At 37.7% G+C, this 8,780-nt stretch overlaps 1 pseudogene; it reads left to right on the forward strand.

Annotated features, from left to right (window-relative positions):
- Nucleotides 1-2,453, forward strand: part of LOC102885389 — a 14,131-nt pseudogene extending 11,678 nt beyond the window's left edge.
- Nucleotides 2,454-8,780: the final 6,327 nt, after the last annotated feature.

Below are 8,780 nucleotides of genomic sequence, written 5' to 3' on the forward strand. Positions count from 1 at the left end.
CCATGGGAACATAGGCTATCGCCCATGAGAACATAGGCTATCACCCATGGGAACATAACATTCTAACAATAAGCTTTCTGCTTCTGTACTCCCGCTTGCACACCTGACCAGTGGGTTGACAGGTAGCGAATAGGAGAAAAATAGACCTTTGTGTTTAAGACAGAATGAGGAATGGGTTGTAGGGCTTAAAAACCCTGTACCTCTACATTTCGGGGCTGCTTAATTTGGGGTCTGTATACCCCTGGCAGACCCAGCTGGCTGAATAAAGAGTGTGTTTCCTATGACTCACTGATTTCTGGTGGTCTGTGTGTCTTTCGGGGGCTGGCGGCTACAACAGGTCATAAGGTAGTTAGTTCTATTTTTAACTTTTTGAGGAACCTCCAAAATGTTTTCCATAGTGGCTGTACCAATTTGCAGTCTCAAAAACAGTGCACCAGGGTTCTCTTTTCATCACATCCTTATTATTTGTTGAGTTATTCTGACAAATGTGAGGTGGTTTTAATTTGCATTTCACTGATGTTGGGTATGTTTTCATATGCCTATTGGCCAACTGTCTTTCCTCTTTGGAGAAATGTCTATGCAGATCCTCTTCCCATTTTTTAGTTGCATTTTTTTTAATTGTTTTTTTTTTTTTTTTTTGCCATTAAGTTATATGAGTTCTTTATAAATTTTGGATTTAACCCATTATCAAATGTATCACTGGTGAATATCTTTTCCTGTTCAGTAGGTTTTCTTTTCATTTTGTTGGTGGTTTCCTTTGCTGTGCAAAAACTTTATTTCGATGTAGTCCAATTTGTTTATTTTTAATTTTGTTTCCCTTGCCCAAGGAGATATATCAACAAAAATATTATTAAGAGTAATGTCAGCCAGTTTACTGCCTATGGTTTCTTCTAGGTGTTTTATGGTTTCTGGTCTTACATTTAAGTCTTTAATCCACTTTGAGTTTATTCTTGTATATGATGTAAGAAGATGGTCTAGTTTCATTTTTTGCATATATCTGTCTAGTTTTCTCAACATCGTTTATCGAAGAGACTGACTTTACCTCATTGTATATTTTTGCCTTTGTCATAGGTTTATTAAATGACCATATAGGCATGGTTTTATTTCTGAACTCTCTATTGTTTCTTTGATCTATGTGTCTGTTTTTATGGCAGTACCAAGTGGTTTGATTACCATAGCCTTGTAATATAGTTTGATACCAGAAAGCACGATACCTCCAACTTTGTTCTTCTTTCTTAAGATTGCTTTGGATATTCAGGGTCTTTTGTGGTTCCACATAAATTCTAGGATTATTTGTTCCAGTTCTGTGAAAAATCTGTACTTTTAGTTTTTAATTGGAGGCTGAGTGTCCTGGGGCTTGTTGGCCTCAGAGGCATGATTTCCAATGTTAATTTTAATTTTTCCTTTGAGATCTGAAGAGTCTCAACAAACCTCTATGGAAAACCAAACTTTATGTGCACAGTCTAGATGAACCAAATGTGATGAATATCCCTTGTTGACATAAGGAAGTCCACACCTATAAAGAATTTTTATAAGAATTTATTTGTGCCAAACTGATGACAATTGCTGGGAAGCAAGATCTCAAATGCTGCAGAGAATGACATTTTGCTGTTTCTTTATGCATTTGGAATTAAGAAGGAAGATCACAAGAAGGTGGAGAAAGCAAGGTGGGGATTGGATTACAGAGTAGTTAACAAGATTATGTGCTCCCTAGTGAGTGGTTATGCTTATTTCAAAGGTATGGTAGGTAGTGCCCTTGGCAGTTCCTCAGATCTGTCTCTTGCTTCAACAGTGTTTGGATAGAACGGACCCCTTCTTCCAGCCTCCAACCACTCTCCAACCTCTTTACCAGGCACAGCCTTTGGAACTGTGTCAGCCATTCTTGGCCTCTGAGACCAGCCGACACCATTTTTTGAGCTTAACTCCTTATTGCTGAGCAACCACGAGCTCTCAAATCTGTCAGAATTATTCCACTGAAGTGGAAGCTGCCATTGACTGCCTGGTCAACCTACATCTGCAGGCTTCCTACACCTATCTCTCTGTGGGCTTCTATTTCTATTGCAACGATGTGGCTCTGGAAGACGTGGGCCACTTCTTTTGCGAGTTGGGAGAGGAGAAACGCAAGGGCGCTGAGCATCTCTTGAAGATGCAAAATCAGTGTGGCGGCTGTGTCCTCTTCCAGGACCTGCAGAAGCCTTCCCAAGATGAGTGGGGTAAAACTCATGATGCCATGGAAGCTGCCATGGTCATGGAGAAGAACCTGAAGCAGGCCTTTTTTGGAACTGCATACACTGGGTTCTGCCCATGCAGATCCCCATCTCTGTGACTTCCTGTAGAGTCACTTCTTGGATGAGGAGGTGAAACTCATCAAGAAGATGGGCAACCACCTGGCTAACCTCCGCACTGGGCTGGATGAGTATCTTTTCAAAAGGCTCATCCTCAAGCATGATTAGAAGGCTTTGGAGCCCAGAGGCTTTTGAGGGCCCCGCTGCATGCCCCTGGTGTTGGTCTTGTTCCTGACCCTCTCCCTATAACCACTAGACAGCCTTCTAACCACCCTAGGGCCCTCTCTCATGCCTTGGACAAAATTGAAACAATAAAGCTTTAGGCAGCAAAATAAAAAATGTGTTAACCTAGATGCACAAAAACAACGAACAGGGTTTACTTAAGGGAAAGATAAGCCTTTTACTAAAGAAGTTACATGCCTTTGGTATGATTATCTATCATATCCTGCCCAAATAGGAATTTATTATCAGATTACCATGTAAGGATACTTTCTGTAGTACCCCTTTTCACCCACATATTGGTGTGTTTTTTTTTTGTATGTATTCTTCAATAACGCCGATTTTTATAAACAACAAAAAGTGTTCGGAGAAGATGCTAATACACATCCATGCACATATCAACTACAAATAATAAATGTTAAACATTTTGTCATTTGCTTTATCTTTTTTTCATACAGAAGAAGTGAATTATTACAGATAAATGTGAAGTCTTCTTAGTTCCCAGAACTATTTACCACCCTTCCTATTGGTAAGCACATTTATAGAGTTCTGTTTCCTATATGTTCATTTAAATAATGTGTTAACAGACATTTTCATTTTATTAGTGAAAATATCAAAGTGTAACAAGAACTAATGTATAGGCTATAGTTGAACAACAAGTTAGAAATACAACTGGTAATGAAGGTCTCAGTCTTGTGTTCATTCCCCAGGGTTATGTTATCTAACCTGTGTTTGAGGAACTGTTAATGTAGTTTACACAATTATGAGAATGTTTACACTGCTCTTTACTCTCAGATTTAAACATGACTATAATGTAGCACAAATGGGAATTTAGTATGGTATGCTTTTTCTCTAAATGTTTAAAATGGACTACATGGAAACTTTCAAATCCAACATTAATGTGATTTTTATTGATATAGCCATTGGATATCAGTTTGATTGCAACTAAACCAGAATATAAATATTTATGTATTTTCCTCTAATTTGTCTATATAGATTACTGGATTATTTTCAAAGCAGCTAACACCATTGAATCCCAAGTTTCGAAGTTCAATTAGCTGGCTGCATTTGACTGTTTGTTTAACATTGAAGGAGTTCAGAACCTGCCATCCCAAAACATGCCATTTTGGCATATTGATATTTTGCACTGAAAACACTTGAGAAACAGCAGATTCAGGAGGACTCTTTGCTTCCACCGCTTTCAACCTAAAAGCAAGTCATAGGATTTTCCATGAGAAAGGTACCCACTTTGTACCAGGAAGAGAAGATCTTTTTCTTTTTTCATTTTTCACTCACTTTTATTGAGATGTTATTGACATCTAATACTGTATAAATTTGAGATGTACAATGTTAGGGAGAAAAATTTTCCCTCTACCCTTTTAGGTTCTTCTGGCTGATCTAACAGTCAAATTGACATCAGATAGACTTGCAGGAGAAAAAAAGTATCAATATTCCCAAAGAAGCATATTTTAGGGTAGCAAACTCTGCTCCCCTTTGTGACCAGTGCCCTGAATTCTTGCAGTCTCCCAAGATGAGATCTCAAGAGAGATCAGCACAAGAAAGTTCAGGCAAAAGGCAAAGCTTTATTAAACCTGTGCACAAGAGAACCAACACCGAGAAAAGATTCAAATGTCTCCCTGAGAGAAGTTGGGTCAGAGTGTTAAAGGGAGCTAGGTCAGGCAAAAGCTATATCTAGGCATGTAAAAGCAAAGGTTTCTTAGTGCCTCTGCAGTTCACCTACATGCTGCTTCTAGGGGTTGCATGTCTCATTAGCATGGTAAATCTCCACCCTTGAGCAAGACTTCTAGTGTTTAAATTAGGGAAAGGTTACATTAGGGACACTCTTGGGCCTTACTGTGCATGCACGGTGCTAGGGACAGTCCCTTGTTACTGGTATGCCTTCAGGGCTCCTTGGTGGTGACCAGTGGTACCTTAGGGGGAATATTCTTGTGAAACTTATCAGGCTCCAGCAGCTGACCTTTCTGACTAACTCAACAACAAGAACTTGCCCTCTTGTCTCACCTTCAACAACATAATGATTTGATAGATGCATATACTACATAATACTCACTGCAAAATGTTGAAACAGCTGAAGAAATTATTCCATTCTTGTTTTAACTAGAATAACTTAAACTTTTGAATTTTCCAGTCCTGTGTCAAACCTTCAGATAACCCTCTGATTATCCCCTGAAAGACTAAGGCTAGAATGTTCATCTATCTAGACCACACTACTAATGTGACCAGAACGTTTGGAGTCCATCCTCCAGACCATTTGGCATCCATCATTCAGACCACCTGACATCTGACTGATAACTGTCCTGGACCGATACTAAAGCTAGGAATTATTTGTTGTTCTCAGGAATGCACTTTTTACCATAAGAACCCTTAACCTTTCTTTTTTGTTCAAAATTCTTCTGGACTTTTGCTTAATTATGTATCTGGTTTGCAAATCCTAAGACCCTTGAAGGCATTTTTATTATTTATTTCTAGCCAAATCTCCAAACTCTTTTTGAGTTCATTCAACACACCCATCACCTGAGAAGAATATTTTTATTGTGTGTGAAAAAGGCAATGTAATAAATCCAACCAAAAGTAACCTTACAGGGTGATTATAAATTCCTATCTGGGCATGTCGTGGTGGGTAGTCATGCTCTATACATATAAATTCTTTAGTGAAAGGTTTATCTTTGCCTTGTGCATCCAGGTTTACACACTTCTGAAATGCCAGAGTAATCTTCTTTTTCAGACCCTTCAGAAGCCTAAACGTCCTCAAGAGAACACATAATTGTAACTATCCTGTTATCTAATCCCTGCCTTGCTTCCTCTGCTTTCATGTTATCTTACCTACCTATGTTCCTTCCTTAATTCCAAATGCATATAAGAAACTGCAAACTGCCATTCTCCAAGGCAATTTTTTCAGTGTGTTGAGATCTTGTTTTTAGGAGTATCCTTTTTGGCTCAAATAAACTCAAATAAACACTTATACATGTGCTGGCTGGAAAATTACTGCTTGGCTATCGCCCATGAACATAACATTCTAACAATAAACTTTCTGCTTCTGTACCCTCTGCTTGCACAACTGACCTGTTGTGCAAGCAGAGGGTACAGAAGCAGAAAGTTTATTGTTAGAATGTTATGTTCATGGGCGATAGCCAAGCAGTAATTGACAGTAAAAAGAAGAAAAATAGACTTGTGTGTTCAAACAGAATGAAGAATGGAGTTTAGGGCTTAAAAACCCTGTACCTCTACATTTTGGGGCTGCTTAATTTGGGGTCCGTGTACCCCTGGCAGACCCAGCTGGCTGAATAAAGAGTGCATTTCCTATAACTCACTGGTTTCTGGTGGTCCATGTGTCTATCGGGGGCTGGCAGCTACAACATATAAATTCTCAATAGGTTTGGATAATATGTTGACATTATCATCAGTCTGGAGGTCGATGCCAAAATGGATCTGTGCAAACAAAACTATCAAAATAACCCTGACCTTCAATTAGTTTCTCTGTATATTTCCTAATCATTGTCCCTCAGTTTGTTTACTGTCCCTAGTCCAAGCTCCTTTGTCTTGTCACACCCTCACAATTTTTCATTTTTCGTGTAAACATATATGTAAGCTTTGGGTCTAATTGCTTCTTCAGGTCTTCATTTTCCTTCTGAAGTTTCCTGTGTGCAGATAAAAATATTAAATAAACATGTAAGCTTTTCTCTTATTAATCTGTCTTATGTCTGTTTAATTCTTAGGCAGCCACAGAACCTAAAAGGGTACAAGGAAGTTTCTCCTCTCTTACAACATATATATAAGAAAGTCACAGGGACTGATTTGACACTCCTTGCTCTTTTTGAGGGGGAGGATATCTTTTTTTTTTTTTAATGGTCCATCTTCCATATTGTCCTTTAGGCTAGTTTTAAATATTCTGTAATAATGAAGCTGTTAATTTCCCTTTGTAATTTTTTTTTTCCTGAAAAGTCACAGACTCAGTTTTCTCAAAGAAGACTACCAATTTTGGTTTTCACTAGCAGAATAATTTGTCATTTTTCTTCTTAAAAATAGTGGTTGTTCTGATTATAAAAAATAATAAAATAAATAATTTTTCTTTTCTTTATAGAAGCAAAAAAACCCCAGCTGTGATCTCAAGTTTAAATTCACAATGGAGTCTAGAGTATTTTTTTTTCCCCTTTAGAATTTGAAAGCTTCACCTTCATTTGTTTGTTGCTTTAGATACATCTTCAATTCTCATTGGCTATTGGCTTGCATATCACAATGGAGGCTAAGTCTGTCCCTAGAGCAAGTGGATATTATCATTTCAGCAACATATTGTGTGTCATTAAAGCCTCATTCTGAGATAGTCATAACTGGATTACAAATGTTACCTAGTGACGCACTCTCCTTGTCAACAACAACACTTGATAATTGTAGTGGTGACTACATTAGACTATCTGTGCCACAGGGCACTGTTGGGTCACTGGTGACTAGTATGGGGCACAGAGGAGAGGGGACTCTTCTCTTGGTGTTGCAGAAGATGATGGACTCTACCCTTCTGTGGCGAAGTGTGACACCATAAGAATAGAGAGAACAGATTCTAAAGATCCTCAGCTGACACTGGAGGATATAGAATTTTACTGAATTTCCCCTTGGTTTTATAACAGCTAGTCAAAAGACAACAAATAAATATTAGTAGCTAAAGTTCAGTTGGGGAGAGGAGCCTGAAAACTGCTTTGGAACATTTGATGGTGGCATTTAGGTAAGGGATATGGGTGAAGGCAGCCATGGACGTTGGACTTGGGAATGGTCCCTCAGGTCAGGGTTGGTGGCAACATCCTCATTAGCTGAAAAAGTATGTGCATTTTGAGGAAATGATGTGGTCTGTTTCATTATTGTATCAGCAATTAAGAGTAGTGATCTGGGAATGAGATTAAGGTGACAGAAAGCAATAGGTAAAATCTTGGTGGTTAATGTTAAGGCTCTTTCTCACATGTTTTAGCACAATGGAGTGTTCTAAAGCACTTTGGAGTAAAGCACTTTGTTTATCTAAGCAAAATCAATGAAAGATTTGAAATCTTTGAAAAGAATTTATATCTTTGAACAATCTAATTCTTTTTCTAATTGTCTTTTTTTGTATAGCTCTGACATCTTTAGTAGAGCATTTATTAAGCTTGAGGTTCTTGTTCTCATCTTTGCCCTATGTGAGTTGGTTTATTTGGTAAAATTTTCTATTCGAAGATGCTTACATTCTGTTTCTGATGTGTTGTGAAAGTATATGATTGTTTTCCTTGATTTCAGTTTCAAAAGCTTTATGTCTTTATCTGAAAATAGATGTGGTTATTGTTATGTCTTTTACAAATTACGTAAACTTGAAAAAGGTAATTAATATTTTTAATGTAAACTACTCCTTGAGGGGAATTAGTTCTTCTAAATTTACTTGCCATAATTTTATACTAATTTTGTCTCTTTCAAGTGGCCTTAGTTCTAAAATACCAGTATTAAGACCATCTTATTCCTGCTATTTGTGATTTTAGTAACTTTAATCATTTCTTAGAATTTACATTTCCAGACTGAAGAGTTCTCTATTTTTTTCTCCCTCATATACCAGACTCCAGGCCTTATACTGATATGAGATCTATGAAGCTTTTTCTAGCATCTTTTGTTTTCTCTTGCTATGGTCCAGTGGAAGGACAAGCAGCTATGGGCATAGGTGTTCTTGAAAGCTTATAGAATTCATTTAGTCAATAACAAGAGTTTCAACAATAAAGGCATTTGCCTCTTCAAAGTTTAATAAATTCCTCTCAGAATTTATTAAAGAATGTGAAGAAAACATTTTTCTATGCCAGTATGTAACTACACCTGTTCTTGGTTTCTAAGTTAGAGCTCAATTGAAACCTCACATGTAGGAAATCATTCATTCTTAGTAAATGGACACGGCAGTTCATGCTGACATTTCTGATCTGCTATTACATTAAAAACATTCTAAGAATCGTTCTGAATTATATGTATTTTAAGAGTGGGCTCATGTTCGTTTTGTAGAAGTAGTAGGGCATAAATCATAATACCTTAATAAGGTGATAAAAGGCAAATGCTTTTTTTCGAGGGGGGGATAAGATTTGGCTAATGCTTTCGGATTTATTTCCGAAGCTTTCACAGATGACGTCTAACAGTATATTGGCCGTTGGCAGGAACACCTAGCCTAAATCCTTAAATTTTGGCTTATGCCCAAGGTGTGTAACTCGTATCCATAGAGATTGGAAAAAGCGTCCACGAACGAGGGCGGCTCCCAACTCTCTT

This window comes from Pteropus alecto, unplaced genomic scaffold (genome assembly GCF_000325575.1).
Source record: "Pteropus alecto unplaced genomic scaffold, ASM32557v1 scaffold76, whole genome shotgun sequence".
In the NCBI taxonomy this organism is placed as follows: domain Eukaryota; kingdom Metazoa; phylum Chordata; class Mammalia; order Chiroptera; family Pteropodidae; genus Pteropus; species Pteropus alecto.